Source organism: Sinohyriopsis cumingii, unplaced genomic scaffold (assembly GCF_028554795.1).
Source record: "Sinohyriopsis cumingii isolate HCF-2022 unplaced genomic scaffold, ASM2855479v2 utg002914l, whole genome shotgun sequence".
NCBI lineage: Eukaryota > Metazoa > Mollusca > Bivalvia > Unionida > Unionidae > Sinohyriopsis > Sinohyriopsis cumingii.
The window spans coordinates 53951-74543 of record NW_028316335.1 but is presented as its reverse complement, the minus strand read 5'-3'; the positions used below and the strand labels follow the sequence as shown (position 1 = coordinate 74543).

The 20593-nt window shown below is 36.2% G+C and overlaps 3 non-coding genes across 3 annotated transcripts; all 3 read right to left on the bottom strand.

Annotated features, from left to right (window-relative positions):
* Positions 1-1728: 1728 nt before the first annotated feature.
* Trnas-gcu (transfer RNA serine (anticodon GCU)) lies at positions 1729-1810 on the bottom strand. The gene has a single exon. It is a non-coding gene; the product is annotated as a tRNA-Ser (tRNA).
* Positions 1811-9431: 7621 nt separating this feature from the next.
* On the bottom strand, positions 9432-9513 carry Trnas-gcu (transfer RNA serine (anticodon GCU)). The gene has a single exon. It is a non-coding gene; the product is annotated as a tRNA-Ser (tRNA).
* Positions 9514-17148: 7635 nt separating this feature from the next.
* On the bottom strand, positions 17149-17230 carry Trnas-gcu (transfer RNA serine (anticodon GCU)). The gene has a single exon. It is a non-coding gene; the product is annotated as a tRNA-Ser (tRNA).
* Between the last annotated feature and the right edge of the window lie 3363 nt (positions 17231-20593).

Here is a 20593-nt window from a genome sequence, read left to right as displayed (position 1 = left end):
TTGCTATCAACTGTAATTATGAAGCTCTCGAATAGCAATATCATCGATACGTATGTGTTTGTTATGCTGATCAATTGCAGCTATTGTAACCACCTACCAAGGTAGTGCTATAACTCGTATTGGTCTCCACAATTGTTGCACACGGTATTAGTGGATCAGATACTGTTTTATATGCAACGTGCACTCCATAAAGTCGGCATTTGGATATAACTTCTAGAAACCTAAGATCGTTGTGTTCACCGAAAAGTCGTCTGACTACAAACGAAACAAGTGAAAATGGTTCTTGGATTTTGAGAGTGCTCCAGAAACAGCAGTTATGTAGACATTTTGGTGTTAACGTGTCTAAGTATAGCAGATTATATACAAAACTTAAAGAGGTTAAAGATAAACTTGCAAGTACGTTATTGGTTTTATTAATATTGGAGTACACAGGTATGGAATTAGTCGGCTCACAAATTATATTTTCCATGAAACTACCGCGATTCCATGAACGTTGTATTATTGTGAAACTTAATTTAACCCTAGCCCTCAGAATATAAGTGAACTGGAGAGAGTCCATTGCTTGTGCGCTATACATCTGGAAGGTATTACGTTCACATGTTCATACTTGATGTACCTGTGTACCTTTTAGAAGAAGAAATAAGTAGAAATTAGAAAGAATATGAAGAGGAATATCTATACCCCGGTCAACATAGACACCAATCTGATAAAATCAGATCTCCGCTGTCCTACGTGAAGATGTGACGACGACCACTGAAGAATGACATTCAGGTGACCATTACATTAGCCAATGGAAATGCAACTTTCAAAAAATCTGAAAGTGAATCAAATCGTTCGATACACATTCATCCTTTTCACCCACGGTGCTCTTTCTCAAAACGCAAAGATATTAGACCTCATCTGACTGGTTGATAAAATTAGCAATTATGGTAATAGCATAGGTACCAGAATATGCCTTCTAAGCGATCGCTGTCAGATCTTCATTTGGTAACAGCGGAGATCTGATTTTAATCAGTTTGGTACACAGGTACTTAAAGTATGAACAGGTGAAAGGACAGCTACATAAACGAACATTTTCCCCGTCATTTCTTCTACACTTCTGATAACATCAGTTTCTTTGACCTTCTTAACATTAACCGCAATTGTAGATTGTTGTCCAAGACTATCCGAGTATACAAACGTACAGTCTCCTGTTACTTAAAATTTGACCATCGTTTTAATGGGTATTACACACACTTCTAGTAAACAGACACATACGCGTGTGCTTTGGTGCCGTTTTGGAATTTTGGAAACAACTCACCCCTTACCCTCCCAAACCTTAACTTGATCCCTTTTGCCTTGCTCGCAACCCTAAATGTTTCTGCTAATCGGCCGATTCGCGGCATTGATATTTGGCTACACTTCCCGCATGCATGTTAGCACTACTGGGACTTTATTTCAATGCCAAGAAATGTTGTTGTTTTTTTTTTCTCCTGTGGGAGATAAAATGTTCCACACGCACAAAAAGTACAACTCGATTATAAAGATGCAGCCGGAACAGGTCAATACACAAACCTGTCACAAACATGCACAAAACGTCAGTCCATTCAAGACACAAACCACCAAAAAAAATCATGGAGACATCATTAGGCGTGTTTTCTTTCTGACGTGACGATATCACATTACAATATTGATGAATACGGTTTGTAGTCATAACTAAAAGTTCTACACATCAGATAAAATGTATATCGACGAAGATGGGATTCGAACCCACGCGGGGAGACCCCAATGGATTAGCAGTCCATCGCCTTAACCACTCGGCCACCTCGTCCGGTGTATTTTGATGAGTACACTATTTATGTAGGGAGTGATCTATAGCTACCTGGCCTAAACCACACACAACTTTTGTCTGATATTCACGATTCAATATATGTCTTTTTCAGACAGAAAAAAATTCTAACCGTCGAACCATCCTAGCTCTAACTGATGTGCACATAAAGAACCTAGTGCATGATATTCTTTCAAAGAAGAAATATATATCTTCAGGTAAATTAAAACAATTCTCCTGGCTGGGAGAAAACTCAACATTACCCACCTACCCACCCAATAAACAGAAACAAATACATGGTCGGTCCCTTAGTGAGCAAGCATGTTCATATCAATGGATTGTTAGGCAAGGGAAAAAACTCGTACGAACATTCGTTGTATTCATCACTTCGGTAAGTATTACATCAGATAAGTGAATATCAGTTCCATTTTTTTTAAAGTTATAAAAATCAATGTTTTCTAACAGCAGAGCCGAGTGGCCGAGTGGTCTAAAGCGCTCTCCGTCACGGATCACTGCCATCTCACCTCTGTCTGCGTGGGTTCGAGTCTCGGGCTCGGCCAATGTGGACATGTGAGAAAGCTTGCCGGTAGCTTCTCGTGGGTCGGTGGTTCTTTCCGGGGTTTTCCCGGGTTCTTCCTCCACCATTAATACTGGCCGCCATGTATAGCCTATCTTGTGCTGAAAAATGGCGTTAAACCCTATAACAACAACAATAACAACTAACAGCAGAGTGGCGCAGTGGAAGCGTGCTGGGCCCATAACCCAGAGGTCCGTGGATCGAAACCACGCTCTGCTAATCACTTTTATTTGGTTTTTGTTTTTAATTTTAAATTCATAACATCAAATTATCATTTATCTTCAGGCACAAAAATATAAATAAAAGGCACATTCAGTAAATATGTATCCGATTTCATATATAAAATGTGGGTCAATGTAATTTATTTTTCACGCTTCAATGACGGCTTTTTTGGTGCGAATTTGGACCTTCTACACCGTTCTAGCAATAATAAAATGTCAAATGTACATGCAGCTAAAGTGAAATATAACAAAAGGTCAAGGTAACATTACTTTCACCCTTAAGCCATGTATTTTGTTGAGATCCTATATAGAAGTTGATACATGCATGTAAAATATTAAGTTCTTTTCTTTGGCACTGTATCAATTATTGTAGAGAATTTAAAGGTACAGAAAACAATTTGTCAAGGACATGATACAAGCAAAAGAAAAACAATGTGGCATGTAATGATATAGCATTGGAACGTTCGACAGTGATCAGGTGGACAAGCCTCCCCGTGTTTCCCACCCCACCGCCGGCATCACCCTTCCCCACCCCCAGACAAAAATGAGTGTTTGTCTCCCTGGCCCTCACTAGCTGCTAAATCCCACAGTCAGCTTGCGGTCTTCTTTGCGCTCCCTGTGAAAAATACATACTGAACCACCCCTGCGATCCCACCCAAAAGTGCCGAAAAGTTTTGACCTCTGACATGACATTGCCATATTAAAAATGGAATTTATTTTGTTTCAATTTTTCGTTAATCCGTACAATATGTGCTCTTAAAAGGCAAATTTACACATTTCCAGTGATTACATGTTTCCAAACTTGATATCCTGCTCCGGAAGGAAACGGAGGCTGGTTCTCGAAAATTAAACTTTAGATGAGCCTGTAAAATAATTGTGGTGTATATGAATAGAGGTCATACAATTTGCTATCAATTTTGGGATACATAGTATTTCTTCAATTGGTCACGGTGGGGTTTGATTCTTTTGTGTCATTCTAAAGGTATACTTTCTATTATACAATTGTAAGTTTTCTGTATTTTTCGCTTTGATCTCAGGATTTGATTCACAAACAACGTCCTAAACACAAACAATTCCTGCCTTTATAAGTTATGTGAACATGAATATTTTCCAACCACATGAATTATCAGAATTTAAAATGAGAGGTTGTTCAAATACAGCCAGAAACATCGATATTCATGTTGACATTATATCTAATGTGTTCCCATGCACAAAAACATTTGTCTGTGAAACATATGGAGGACATTTAAGTGCTGCTTATTTAAGGACATGAAAAATAAGTCCCTTTCAACTTCATATTTAGAACAGTAGATAAACAGTTATCAAGGGTATAAGAATAATAATACTAATACTAATAATAATAATAATAATAATAATAATAATAAATTAAGAAGAATGGCACATTTGGTTGTGAAAGTCCCATCTGATATATGCTCCTTAGTAAAACGCAATCCTCCTTTCGGATTCGCCATTTATTCAATTGTTGCAGGAGGGGGTCAATCGTTTTTCTTTTGTCGAACCAAGGGAGGCAACTAATGGAACTAGAACGTTCATTATAAACAATTGATTAGGTAGTCAACTAATGCAGCTAAGAGGTTAGTGTTGTTGTTTCCATAAAATGTTTTACCGGGGTGTACTAGACTTTATGACTGCCTTAAATCCCAAACACGCCCATATATCATTGTCATAAATAAGATGTATCAATTATTTTCTACTACTCGATATCGGATTATTTTAAACAAGGAAATGTGTCTTTCTCAATGAAACAATATGTGACTTTGCATAATCCGATCGAGAGCTATCTGCAATGTGTTGTTCGATTCAAGCTACCCTGTCTATAATTACGGCAAATTGGACATTCAGTTATTTGTGAGACGCATTGACATCGAAAGACAAACTGACTGAAGAGAGTTTTGGAGTATGAATCTCTGGTCACAAGAAATCTACGTCAGCGCGGAATGAATAGATGTGATCATGTGACTAGCTTTAGAAATACGCCCTACCTATGCTTAGGACATAACAACTTTCACGATCCAATCAGTCAACGAAAAAACAAAATGTCTTTCTATGTAGTTGTGCCGAAAGTTTCAAATTTGTATGAGGTTACGTTGCCAAATAAAGAGTATAATCTAAAGTGGAATTGGCAGTGATAACTATGACTGTACTTCCTCATATTCTGACACTATTATTGTATAAATACGTCGCCTACCTGCACACGTTTCCGACGAAGAGATAGGTATCAAGATAAGAGAATACGGAGTGGAATTCCTATCTCCCATTCAGGATAGATACTACCCTAGAAATCGTGTGACAGACGTGACGCATTTTTGTTTTGGATATTTAATTTTGATTGTTTGTTATTTTTTAAATATTTATTATTTGTTATTTCATGTTTTATTTCGTATTCTAGAGAAATTATTTGTTACATTTTACAATACTTGCTGGTTTTACATCTTTTCTATTACTTAGGTTAAGAACATAGATTTGTAATATTATGTAAAATACAGTTTTCCAAAAGAGATAAAATCTTAGCCCTACAGTCGGAAGCATCAAACTGTAAGTGACCATTAGTTCGTTAAGTTATTGCATGATAATCAAGTAAAGGTGCGCTCTTTTTGTCTTGACCCGGGTCGCATGATGACAGATTGCACAGATTTCGTGTGCCACAAGTGTTGGAAACAGCGTCATGTTCCTAGGAAGTACAAAAGGCCAAGCTCTGACAATTGTGGAAATTTTCTTTATTTGTGTTCATGTGGGAAATATGACTTAAGAAATACAACTGCCTAAAGATGTTACATGCTAAATGATTAAATTGAAGAAATTAATTACCGAATTGCTGACGTTGCCACAAAGGAAGATAGATTGGGGATTCAAGTTGTAGAAGATGATGAACACGAGGTTGATGAAGTAATACAGGGTGCAGATGGTGAAGAAAGAGGTGATGAAACTGATCAAGAAAAAGCTTTTCACAGAGTCAACCATTCATACTGGTATCTCTTTTACGACAATTCGGGTTTGGTGACAGTTTTAGTTAATGGATACAAATATTTTATATTGAAATTAGAAACAGTGTTAAATGCATTTAATGAAAGCCTTTTCAATTAAACATTCAGTCCTCCAAAGTTGCCCTATACTAACTATACTATATTTATTTGAAGCGGAACATTTAGGGCTCGCTATAATTATAAATTATTATGTCAATGTTGCTCTATTTCTATTGTCTAGCAGTACAAGTAAAGTCTTTCAACATGCCGATGGTACAACCATGACATTAGCAAAGAAAGAATCTATTAATCAATCATTTATTGTACTTGGTTTATATTGTAAAGGATCTGGTTCAAAAGGGAATAAAGAAAACAAACGGAACTTTTATTTAATTCATCAGGCAGTCTCTGTTGAATTCTGCAGACAGCTCCAATTTCAACATTGTGATCACGTTATCTTAATTTTGGGAACTAGTGCTGGAGCTCAGTTAGAATAACACTTTGTCTAAAATTAAAACTTATTACACAGAGGTGATACTAAATTGTATGACTTCTGTTCATGTATAGCACAAATGTTTTACTCGCTTTTAAGTAGCTTGATTGTCCGTAAACCAGCCGCTGTTTCCTTTTGGAGTAGGGTATTTTGTTTTGGAAACATTTACTCACTAGAAAAAATACATTTGCCACTCTAGTATCACCCTTAACGTTCAACTGGTATTATATATAGCATTACCGATAGAGAACAGCCTTATCAGAGAGAAGTTTTAATCGGAAAGAATGGTGTTAGATGCACACTGCATTTAACACTGTCTTTAATATCGGCTGAATAAAAATTTGACCAAATCCAAAATTTATGTGAATGAGACAAACTTTTGACTCTGTCAAAAACGTTGCTTTTATCAATTTTTAAGGTATATCCCTCGATGTTGTCCCTCTAGGTCATAGCAATGACATCTCCTACAGTGAATGTTGTATCAGCAATATCCCTTCAAATTATAGAGCATGTCTGAATTAGAGGCATAATTTTGGGTAATACCCATTTCAAACCATGAGCCATAACCCTCGTCAAAATAGTATCATCTACATTAAATAGTCTCATAGGTCGCCAATATTTCCAGCTTCTTTAGTCGCTCTTGGTGTTGTAAAAAATGATATTGTATCAAATCTCACTGTCCATGACGTAATTGATTCCTTGTTAACGATCTGAAGAAGAAAAAATCTCTAACAGGTTATCATATTCATAATTTAAAACGTTGTAAAATACAACTACTTTATCGATTTAACCAGACCAAAATATCTAATTTTAGACATTATATTTATAGCTGCATGTATTTTATCAACCCTTGTATGACCCTACTCAAATACGTATCATCAGCAGGTACGGATGAATTTACCAAGATTAAAACTGATTCTTTACAACTCTCATCAACTGTGTTCGATAATTACAAAATACAATAAAACTTATAAATGCATTTTAATATTTGATTTTCATTTGAAACAAGTGAGCCAAAGTCATCAATGGATTCATTAATAACATTTCGCTTTTGTTGATATTTTTCAGGATTTGGAAAGTATTTGCTATTTGCGTCACTTTCAATCACCAAACTGGATTAAAATCTCGGTATAACACCTCAAAACAATTTTATTTCTTAGTCACTTCATTGTTGTTCGAGTTCTTCCTATGTATTGATATCAAATGAATCTTTAGCGGTAAATTTTACAGAAAATAGAATCATTTTGTCTTGACATCTATACAATTCTTGGAAACTTTCTTTCTTTCTCTTCGTACTGTATAGGAGCGAGAATTCTTACTTTTATATTTTGCATTATCCACTAAGTGAGTTGTTCACTAAAATATTTTACTCTTTCCCTCAATAATAATAGATTTCACTCTACATACCTATTCATCATTACAAACATTATCTAATTTAAGTAAGTGCCTAATTTCTTCGTTGCATGTAGTTATTTTAGGATCGATCTCATAATGATGTACATGCATAACAAAATATTTTGCATACCAATATATAATTTGGAGGAATTTAAGATATAATCCATCCTGCACTGCCATAGTTCGCATAGTACCATTCTCTCTTGATCTCCAAAGATCGTAAATATTGCTATCAACTGTAATTATGAAGCTCTCGAATAGCAATATCATCGATACGTATGTGTTTGTTATGCTGATCAATTGCAGCTATTGTAACCACCTACCAAGGTAGTGCTATAACTCGTATTGGTCTCCACAATTGTTGCACACGGTATTAGTGGATCAGATACTGTTTTATATGCAACGTGCACTCCATAAAGTCGGCATTTGGATATAACTTCTAGAAACCTAAGATCGTTGTGTTCACCGAAAAGTCGTCTGACTACAAACGAAACAAGTGAAAATGGTTCTTGGATTTTGAGAGTGCTCCAGAAACAGCAGTTATGTAGACATTTTGGTGTTAACGTGTCTAAGTATAGCAGATTATATACAAAACTTAAAGAGGTTAAAGATAAACTTGCAAGTACGTTATTGGTTTTATTAATATTGGAGTACACAGGTATGGAATTAGTCGGCTCACAAATTATATTTTCCATGAAACTACCGCGATTCCATGAACGTTGTATTATTGTGAAACTTAATTTAACCCTAGCCCTCAGAATATAAGTGAACTGGAGAGAGTCCATTGCTTGTGCGCTATACATCTGGAAGGTATTACGTTCACATGTTCATACTTGATGTACCTGTGTACCTTTTAGAAGAAGAAATAAGTAGAAATTAGAAAGAATATGAAGAGGAATATCTATACCCCGGTCAACATAGACACCAATCTGATAAAATCAGATCTCCGCTGTCCTACGTGAAGATGTGACGACGACCACTGAAGAATGACATTCAGGTGACCATTACATTAGCCAATGGAAATGCAACTTTCAAAAAATCTGAAAGTGAATCAAATCGTTCGATACACATTCATCCTTTTCACCCACGGTGCTCTTTCTCAAAACGCAAAGATATTAGACCTCATCTGACTGGTTGATAAAATTAGCAATTATGGTAATAGCATAGGTACCAGAATATGCCTTCTAAGCGATCGCTGTCAGATCTTCATTTGGTAACAGCGGAGATCTGATTTTAATCAGTTTGGTACACAGGTACTTAAAGTATGAACAGGTGAAAGGACAGCTACATAAACGAACATTTTCCCCGTCATTTCTTCTACACTTCTGATAACATCAGTTTCTTTGACCTTCTTAACATTAACCGCAATTGTAGATTGTTGTCCAAGACTATCCGAGTATACAAACGTACAGTCTCCTGTTACTTAAAATTTGACCATCGTTTTAATGGGTATTACACACACTTCTAGTAAACAGACACATACGCGTGTGCTTTGGTGCCGTTTTGGAATTTTGGAAACAACTCACCCCTTACCCTCCCAAACCTTAACTTGATCCCTTTTGCCTTGCTCGCAACCCTAAATGTTTCTGCTAATCGGCCGATTCGCGGCATTGATATTTGGCTACACTTCCCGCATGCATGTTAGCACTACTGGGACTTTATTTCAATGCCAAGAAATGTTGTTGTTTTTTTTTTCTCCTGTGGGAGATAAAATGTTCCACACGCACAAAAAGTACAACTCGATTATAAAGATGCAGCCGGAACAGGTCAATACACAAACCTGTCACAAACATGCACAAAACGTCAGTCCATTCAAGACACAAACCACCAAAAAAAATCATGGAGACATCATTAGGCGTGTTTTCTTTCTGACGTGACGATATCACATTACAATATTGATGAATACGGTTTGTAGTCATAACTAAAAGTTCTACACATCAGATAAAATGTATATCGACGAAGATGGGATTCGAACCCACGCGGGGAGACCCCAATGGATTAGCAGTCCATCGCCTTAACCACTCGGCCACCTCGTCCGGTGTATTTTGATGAGTACACTATTTATGTAGGGAGTGATCTATAGCTACCTGGCCTAAACCACACACAACTTTTGTCTGATATTCACGATTCAATATATGTCTTTTTCAGACAGAAAAAAATTCTAACCGTCGAACCATCCTAGCTCTAACTGATGTGCACATAAAGAACCTAGTGCATGATATTCTTTCAAAGAAGAAATATATATCTTCAGGTAAATTAAAACAATTCTCCTGGCTGGGAGAAAACTCAACATTACCCACCTACCCACCCAATAAACAGAAACAAATACATGGTCGGTCCCTTAGTGAGCAAGCATGTTCATATCAATGGATTGTTAGGCAAGGGAAAAAACTCGTACGAACATTCGTTGTATTCATCACTTCGGTAAGTATTACATCAGATAAGTGAATATCAGTTCCATTTTTTTTAAAGTTATAAAAATCAATGTTTTCTAACAGCAGAGCCGAGTGGCCGAGTGGTCTAAAGCGCTCTCCGTCACGGATCACTGCCATCTCACCTCTGTCTGCGTGGGTTCGAGTCTCGGGCTCGGCCAATGTGGACATGTGAGAAAGCTTGCCGGTAGCTTCTCGTGGGTCGGTGGTTCTTTCCGGGGTTTTCCCGGGTTCTTCCTCCACCATTAATACTGGCCGCCATGTATAGCCTATCTTGTGCTGAAAAATGGCGTTAAACCCTATAACAACAACAATAACAACTAACAGCAGAGTGGCGCAGTGGAAGCGTGCTGGGCCCATAACCCAGAGGTCCGTGGATCGAAACCACGCTCTGCTAATCACTTTTATTTGGTTTTTGTTTTTTGTTTTTAATTTTAAATTCATAACATCAAATTATCATTTATCTTCAGGCACAAAAATATAAATAAAAGGCACATTCAGTAAATATGTATCCGATTTCATATATAAAATGTGGGTCAATGTAATTTATTTTTCACGCTTCAATGACGGCTTTTTTGGTGCGAATTTGGACCTTCTACACCGTTCTAGCAATAATAAAATGTCAAATGTACATGCAGCTAAAGTGAAATATAACAAAAGGTCAAGGTAACATTACTTTCACCCTTAAGCCATGTATTTTGTTGAGATCCTATATAGAAGTTGATACATGCATGTAAAATATTAAGTTCTTTTCTTTGGCACTGTATCAATTATTGTAGAGAATTTAAAGGTACAGAAAACAATTTGTCAAGGACATGATACAAGCAAAAGAAAAACAATGTGGCATGTAATGATATAGCATTGGAACGTTCGACAGTGATCAGGTGGACAAGCCTCCCCGTGTTTCCCACCCCACCGCCGGCATCACCCTTCCCCACCCCCAGACAAAAATGAGTGTTTGTCTCCCTGGCCCTCACTAGCTGCTAAATCCCACAGTCAGCTTGCGGTCTTCTTTGCGCTCCCTGTGAAAAATACATACTGAACCACCCCTGCGATCCCACCCAAAAGTGCCGAAAAGTTTTGACCTCTGACATGACATTGCCATATTAAAAATGGAATTTATTTTGTTTCAATTTTTCGTTAATCCGTACAATATGTGCTCTTAAAAGGCAAATTTACACATTTCCAGTGATTACATGTTTCCAAACTTGATATCCTGCTCCGGAAGGAAACGGAGGCTGGTTCTCGAAAATTAAACTTTAGATGAGCCTGTAAAATAATTGTGGTGTATATGAATAGAGGTCATACAATTTGCTATCAATTTTGGGATACATAGTATTTCTTCAATTGGTCACGGTGGGGTTTGATTCTTTTGTGTCATTCTAAAGGTATACTTTCTATTATACAATTGTAAGTTTTCTGTATTTTTCGCTTTGATCTCAGGATTTGATTCACAAACAACGTCCTAAACACAAACAATTCCTGCCTTTATAAGTTATGTGAACATGAATATTTTCCAACCACATGAATTATCAGAATTTAAAATGAGAGGTTGTTCAAATACAGCCAGAAACATCGATATTCATGTTGACATTATATCTAATGTGTTCCCATGCACAAAAACATTTGTCTGTGAAACATATGGAGGACATTTAAGTGCTGCTTATTTAAGGACATGAAAAATAAGTCCCTTTCAACTTCATATTTAGAACAGTAGATAAACAGTTATCAAGGGTATAAGAATAATAATACTAATACTAATAATAATAATAATAATAATAATAATAATAATAATAAATTAAGAAGAATGGCACATTTGGTTGTGAAAGTCCCATCTGATATATGCTCCTTAGTAAAACGCAATCCTCCTTTCGGATTCGCCATTTATTCAATTGTTGCAGGAGGGGGTCAATCGTTTTTCTTTTGTCGAACCAAGGGAGGCAACTAATGGAACTAGAACGTTCATTATAAACAATTGATTAGGTAGTCAACTAATGCAGCTAAGAGGTTAGTGTTGTTGTTTCCATAAAATGTTTTACCGGGGTGTACTAGACTTTATGACTGCCTTAAATCCCAAACACGCCCATATATCATTGTCATAAATAAGATGTATCAATTATTTTCTACTACTCGATATCGGATTATTTTAAACAAGGAAATGTGTCTTTCTCAATGAAACAATATGTGACTTTGCATAATCCGATCGAGAGCTATCTGCAATGTGTTGTTCGATTCAAGCTACCCTGTCTATAATTACGGCAAATTGGACATTCAGTTATTTGTGAGACGCATTGACATCGAAAGACAAACTGACTGAAGAGTGTTTTGGAGTATGAATCTCTGGTCACAAGAAATCTACGTCAGCGCGGAATGAATAGATGTGATCATGTGACTAGCTTTAGAAATACGCCCTACCTATGCTTAGGACATAACAACTTTCACGATCCAATCAGTCAACGAAAAAACAAAATGTCTTTCTATGTAGTTGTGCCGAAAGTTTCAAATTTGTATGAGGTTACGTTGCCAAATAAAGAGTATAATCTAAAGTGGAATTGGCAGTGATAACTATGACTGTACTTCCTCATATTCTGACACTATTATTGTATAAATACGTCGCCTACCTGCACACGTTTCCGACGAAGAGATAGGTATCAAGATAAGAGAATACGGAGTGGAATTCCTATCTCCCATTCAGGATAGATACTACCCTAGAAATCGTGTGACAGACGTGACGCATTTTTGTTTTGGATATTTAATTTTGATTGTTTGTTATTTTTTAAATATTTATTATTTGTTATTTCATGTTTTATTTCGTATTCTAGAGAAATTATTTGTTACATTTTACAATACTTGCTGGTTTTACATCTTTTCTATTACTTAGGTTAAGAACATAGATTTGTAATATTATGTAAAATACAGTTTTCCAAAAGAGATAAAATCTTAGCCCTACAGTCGGAAGCATCAAACTGTAAGTGACCATTAGTTCGTTAAGTTATTGCATGATAATCAAGTAAAGGTGCGCTCTTTTTGTCTTGACCCGGGTCGCATGATGACAGATTGCACAGATTTCGTGTGCCACAAGTGTTGGAAACAGCGTCATGTTCCTAGGAAGTACAAAAGGCCAAGCTCTGACAATTGTGGAAATTTTCTTTATTTGTGTTCATGTGGGAAATATGACTTAAGAAATACAACTGCCTAAAGATGTTACATGCTAAATGATTAAATTGAAGAAATTAATTACCGAATTGCTGACGTTGCCACAAAGGAAGATAGATTGGGGATTCAAGTTGTAGAAGATGATGAACACGAGGTTGATGAAGTAATACAGGGTGCAGATGGTGAAGAAAGAGGTGATGAAACTGATCAAGAAAAAGCTTTTCACAGAGTCAACCATTCATACTGGTATCTCTTTTACGACAATTCGGGTTTGGTGACAGTTTTAGTTAATGGATACAAATATTTTATATTGAAATTAGAAACAGTGTTAAATGCATTTAATGAAAGCCTTTTCAATTAAACATTCAGTCCTCCAAAGTTGCCCTATACTAACTATACTATATTTATTTGAAGCGGAACATTTAGGGCTCGCTATAATTATAAATTATTATGTCAATGTTGCTCTATTTCTATTGTCTAGCAGTACAAGTAAAGTCTTTCAACATGCCGATGGTACAACCATGACATTAGCAAAGAAAGAATCTATTAATCAATCATTTATTGTACTTGGTTTATATTGTAAAGGATCTGGTTCAAAAGGGAATAAAGAAAACAAACGGAACTTTTATTTAATTCATCAGGCAGTCTCTGTTGAATTCTGCAGACAGCTCCAATTTCAACATTGTGATCACGTTATCTTAATTTTGGGAACTAGTGCTGGAGCTCAGTTAGAATAACACTTTGTCTAAAATTAAAACTTATTACACAGAGGTGATACTAAATTGTATGACTTCTGTTCATGTATAGCACAAATGTTTTACTCGCTTTTAAGTAGCTTGATTGTCCGTAAACCAGCCGCTGTTTCCTTTTGGAGTAGGGTATTTTGTTTTGGAAACATTTACTCACTAGAAAAAATACATTTGCCACTCTAGTATCACCCTTAACGTTCAACTGGTATTATATATAGCATTACCGATAGAGAACAGCCTTATCAGAGAGAAGTTTTAATCGGAAAGAATGGTGTTAGATGCACACTGCATTTAACACTGTCTTTAATATCGGCTGAATAAAAATTTGACCAAATCCAAAATTTATGTGAATGAGACAAACTTTTGACTCTGTCAAAAACGTTGCTTTTATCAATTTTTAAGGTATATCCCTCGATGTTGTCCCTCTAGGTCATAGCAATGACATCTCCTACAGTGAATGCTGTATCAGCAATATCCCTTCAAATTATAGAGCATGTCTGAATTAGAGGCATAATTTTGGGTAATACCCATTTCAAACCATGAGCCATAACCCTCGTCAAAATAGTATCATCTACATTAAATAGTCTCATAGGTCGCCAATATTTCCAGCTTCTTTAGTCGCTCTTGGTGTTGTAAAAAATGATATTGTATCAAATCTCACTGTCCATGACGTAATTGATTCCTTGTTAACGATCTGAAGAAGAAAAAATCTCTAACAGGTTATCATATTCATAATTTAAAACGTTGTAAAATACAACTACTTTATCGATTTAACCAGACCAAAATATCTAATTTTAGACATTATATTTATAGCTGCATGTATTTTATCAACCCTTGTATGACCCTACTCAAATACGTATCATCAGCAGGTACGGATGAATTTACCAAGATTAAAACTGATTCTTTACAACTCTCATCAACTGTGTTCGATAATTACAAAATACAATAAAACTTATAAATGCATTTTAATATTTGATTTTCATTTGAAACAAGTGAGCCAAAGTCATCAATGGATTCATTAATAACATTTCGCTTTTGTTGATATTTTTCAGGATTTGGAAAGTATTTGCTATTTGCGTCACTTTCAATCACCAAACTGGATTAAAATCTCGGTATAACACCTCAAAACAATTTTATTTCTTAGTCACTTCATTGTTGTTCGAGTTCTTCCTATGTATTGATATCAAATGAATCTTTAGCGGTAAATTTTACAGAAAATAGAATCATTTTGTCTTGACATCTATACAATTCTTGGAAACTTTCTTTCTTTCTCTTCGTACTGTATAGGAGCGAGAATTCTTACTTTTATATTTTGCATTATCCACTAAGTGAGTTGTTCACTAAAATATTTTACTCTTTCCCTCAATAATAATAGATTTCACTCTACATACCTATTCATCATTACAAACATTATCTAATTTAAGTAAGTGCCTAATTTCTTCGTTGCATGTAGTTATTTTAGGATCGATCTCATAATGATGTACATGCATAACAAAATATTTTGCATACCAATATATAATTTGGAGGAATTTAAGATATAATCCATCCTGCACTGCCATAGTTCGCATAGTACCATTCTCTCTTGATCTCCAAAGATCGTAAATATTGCTATCAACTGTAATTATGAAGCTCTCGAATAGCAATATCATCGATACGTATGTGTTTGTTATGCTGATCAATTGCAGCTATTGTAACCACCTACCAAGGTAGTGCTATAACTCGTATTGGTCTCCACAATTGTTGCACACGGTATTAGTGGATCAGATACTGTTTTATATGCAACGTGCACTCCATAAAGTCGGCATTTGGATATAACTTCTAGAAACCTAAGATCGTTGTGTTCACCGAAAAGTCGTCTGACTACAAACGAAACAAGTGAAAATGGTTCTTGGATTTTGAGAGTGCTCCAGAAACAGCAGTTATGTAGACATTTTGGTGTTAACGTGTCTAAGTATAGCAGATTATATACAAAACTTAAAGAGGTTAAAGATAAACTTGCAAGTACGTTATTGGTTTTATTAATATTGGAGTACACAGGTATGGAATTAGTCGGCTCACAAATTATATTTTCCATGAAACTACCGCGATTCCATGAACGTTGTATTATTGTGAAACTTAATTTAACCCTAGCCCTCAGAATATAAGTGAACTGGAGAGAGTCCATTGCTTGTGCGCTATACATCTGGAAGGTATTACGTTCACATGTTCATACTTGATGTACCTGTGTACCTTTTAGAAGAAGAAATAAGTAGAAATTAGAAAGAATATGAAGAGGAATATCTATACCCCGGTCAACATAGACACCAATCTGATAAAATCAGATCTCCGCTGTCCTACGTGAAGATGTGACGACGACCACTGAAGAATGACATTCAGGTGACCATTACATTAGCCAATGGAAATGCAACTTTCAAAAAATCTGAAAGTGAATCAAATCGTTCGATACACATTCATCCTTTTCACCCACGGTGCTCTTTCTCAAAACGCAAAGATATTAGACCTCATCTGACTGGTTGATAAAATTAGCAATTATGGTAATAGCATAGGTACCAGAATATGCCTTCTAAGCGATCGCTGTCAGATCTTCATTTGGTAACAGCGGAGATCTGATTTTAATCAGTTTGGTACACAGGTACTTAAAGTATGAACAGGTGAAAGGACAGCTACATAAACGAACATTTTCCCCGTCATTTCTTCTACACTTCTGATAACATCAGTTTCTTTGACCTTCTTAACATTAACCGCAATTGTAGATTGTTGTCCAAGACTATCCGAGTATACAAACGTACAGTCTCCTGTTACTTAAAATTTGACCATCGTTTTAATGGGTATTACACACACTTCTAGTAAACAGACACATACGCGTGTGCTTTGGTGCCGTTTGGAATTTTGGAAACAACTCACCCCTTACCCTCCCAAACCTTAACTTGATCCCTTTTGCCTTGCTCGCAACCCTAAATGTTTCTGCTAATCGGCCGATTCGCGGCATTGATATTTGGCTACACTTCCCGCATGCATGTTAGCACTACTGGGACTTTATTTCAATGCCAAGAAATGTTGTTGTTTTTTTTTTCTCCTGTGGGAGATAAAATGTTCCACACGCACAAAAAGTACAACTCGATTATAAAGATGCAGCCGGAACAGGTCAATACACAAACCTGTCAACAAACATGCACAAAACGTCCAGTCCATTCAAGACACAAACCACCAAAAAAAATCATGGAGACATCATTAGGCGTGTTTTCTTTCTGACGTGACGATATCACATTACAATATTGATGAATACGGTTTGTAGTCATAACTAAAAGTTCTACACATCAGATAAAATGTATATCGACGAAGATGGGATTCGAACCCACGCGGGGAGACCCCAATGGATTAGCAGTCCATCGCCTTAACCACTCGGCCACCTCGTCCGGTGTATTTTGATGAGTACACTATTTATGTAGGGAGTGATCTATAGCTACCTGGCCTAAACCACACACAACTTTTGTCTGATATTCACGATTCAATATATGTCTTTTTCAGACAGAAAAAAATTCTAACCGTCGAACCATCCTAGCTCTAACTGATGTGCACATAAAGAACCTAGTGCATGATATTCTTTCAAAGAAGAAATATATATCTTCAGGTAAATTAAAACAATTCTCCTGGCTGGGAGAAAACTCAACATTACCCACCTACCCACCCAATAAACAGAAACAAATACATGGTCGGTCCCTTAGTGAGCAAGCATGTTCATATCAATGGATTGTTAGGCAAGGGAAAAAACTCGTACGAACATTCGTTGTATTCATCACTTCGGTAAGTATTACATCAGATAAGTGAATATCAGTTCCATTTTTTTTAAAGTTATAAAAATCAATGTTTTCTAACAGCAGAGCCGAGTGGCCGAGTGGTCTAAAGCGCTCTCCGTCACGGATCACTGCCATCTCACCTCTGTCTGCGTGGGTTCGAGTCTCGGGCTCGGCCAATGTGGACATGTGAGAAAAGCTTGCCGGTAGCTTCTCGTGGGTCGGTGGTTCTTTCCGGGGTTTTCCCGGGTTCTTCCTCCACCATTAATACTGGCCGCCATGTATAGCCTATCTTGTGCTGAAAAATGGCGTTAAACCCCTATAACAACAACAATAACAACTAACAGCAGAGTGGCGCAGTGGAAGCGTGCTGGGCCCATAACCCAGAGGTCCGTGGATCGAAACCACGCTCTGCTAATCACTTTTATTTGGTTTTTGTTTTTTGTTTTTAATTTTAAATTCATAACATCAAATTATCATTTATCTTCAGGCACAAAAATATAAATAAAGGCACATTCAGTAAATATGTATCCGATTTCATATATAAAATGTGGGTCAATGTAATTTATTTTTCACGCTTCAATGACGGCTTTTTTGGTACGAATTTGGACCTTCTACACCGTTCTAGCAATAATAAAATGTCAAATGTACATGCAGCTAAAGTGAAATATAACAAAAGGTCAAGGTAACATTACTTTCACCCTTAAGCCATGTATTTTGTTGAGATCCTATATAGAAGTTGATACATGCATGTAAAATATTAAGTTCTTTCTTTGGCACTGTATCAATTATTGTAGAGAATTTAAAGGTACAGAAAACAATTTGTCAAGGACATGATACAAGCAAAAGAAAAACAATGTGGCATGTAATGATATAGCATGGAACGTTCGACAGTGATCAGGTGGACAAGCCTCCCCGTGTTTCCCACCCCACCGCCGGCATCACCCTTCCCCACCCCAGACAAAAATGAGTGTTTGTCTCCCTGGCCCTCACTAGCTGCTAAATCCCACAGTCAGCTTGCGGTCTTCTTTGCGCTCCCTGTGAAAAATACATACTGAACCACCCCTGCGATCCCACCCAAAAGTGCCGAAAAGTTTTGCCTCTGACATGACATTGCCATATTAAAAATGGAATTTTATTTTGTTTCAATTTTTCGTTAATCCGTACAATATGTGCTCTTAAAAGGCAAATTTACACATTTCCAGTGATTACATGTTTCCAAACTTGATATCCTGCTCCGGAAGGAAACGGAGGCTGGTTCTCGAAAATTAAACTTTAGATGAGCCTGTAAAATAATTGTGGTGTATATGAATAGAGGTCATACAATTTGCTATCAATTTTGGGATACATAGTATTTCTTCAATTGGTCACGGTGGGGTTTGATTCTTTTGTGTCATTCTAAAGGTATACTTTTATTATACAATTGTAAGTTTTCTGTATTTTTCGCTTTGATCTCAGGATTTGATTCACAAACAACGTCCTAAACACAAACAATTCCTGCCTTTATAAGTTATGTGAACATGAATATTTCCAACCACATGAATTATCAGAATTTAAAATGAGAGGTTGTTCAAATACAGCCAGAAACATCGATATTCATGTTGACATTATATCTAATGTGTTCCCATGCACAAAAAAAACATTTGAGTCTGTGAAACATATGGAGGACATTTAAGTGCTGCTTATTTAAGGACATGAAAAATAAGTCCCTTTCAACTTCATATTTAGAACAGTAGATAAACAGTTATCAAGGGTATAAGAATAATAATACTAATACTAATAATAATAATAATAATAATAATAATAATAATAATAATAAATTAAGAAGAATGGCACATTTGGTTGTGAAAGTCCCATCTGATATATGCTCCTTAGTAAAACGCAATCCTCCTTTCGGATTCGCCATTTATTCAATTGTTGCAGGAGGGGGTCAATCGTTTTTCTTTTGTCGAACCAAGGGAGGCAACTAATGGAACTAGAACGTTCATTATAAACAATTGATTAGGTAGTCAACTAATGCAGCTAAGAGGTTAGTGTTGTTGTTTCCATAAAATGTTTTACCGGGGTGTACTAGACTTTATGACTGCCTTAAATCCCAAACACGCCCATATATCATTGTCATAAATAAGATGTATCAATTATTTTCTACTACTCGATATCGGATTATTTTAAACAAGGAAATGTGTCTTTCTCAATGAAACAATATGTGACTTTGCATAATCCGATCGAGAGCTATCTGCAATGTGTTGTTCGATTCAAGCTACCCTGTCTATAATTACGGCAAATTGGACATTCAGTTATTTGTGAGACGCATTGACATCGAAAGACAAACTGACTGAAGAGTGTTTTGGAGTATGAATCTCTGGTCACAAGAAATCTACGTCAGCGCGGAATGAATAGATGTGATCATGTGACTAGCTTTAGAAATACGCCCTACCTATGCTTAGGACATAACAACTTTCACGATCCAATCAGTCAACGAAAAAACAAAATGTCTTTCTATGTAGTTGTGCCGAAAGTTTCAAATTTGTATGAGGTTACGTTGCCAAATAAAGAGTATAATCTAAAGTGGAATTGGCAGTGATAACTATGACTGTACTTCCTCATATTCTGACACTATTATTGTATAAATACGTCGCCTACCTGCACACGTTTCCGACGAAGAGATAGGTATCAAGATAAGAGAATACGGAGTGGAATTCCTATCTCCCATTCAGGATAGATACTACCCTAGAAATCGTGTGACAGACGTGACGCATTTTTGTTTTGGATATTTAATTTTGATTGTTTGTTATTTTTTAAATATTTATTATTTGTTATTTCATGTTTTATTTCGTATTCTAGAGAAATTATTTGTTACATTTTACAATACTTGCTGGTTTTACATCTTTTCTATTACTTAGGTTAAGAACATAGATTTGTAATATTATGTAAAATACAGTTTTCCAAAAGAGATAAAATCTTAGCCCTACAGTCGGAAGCATC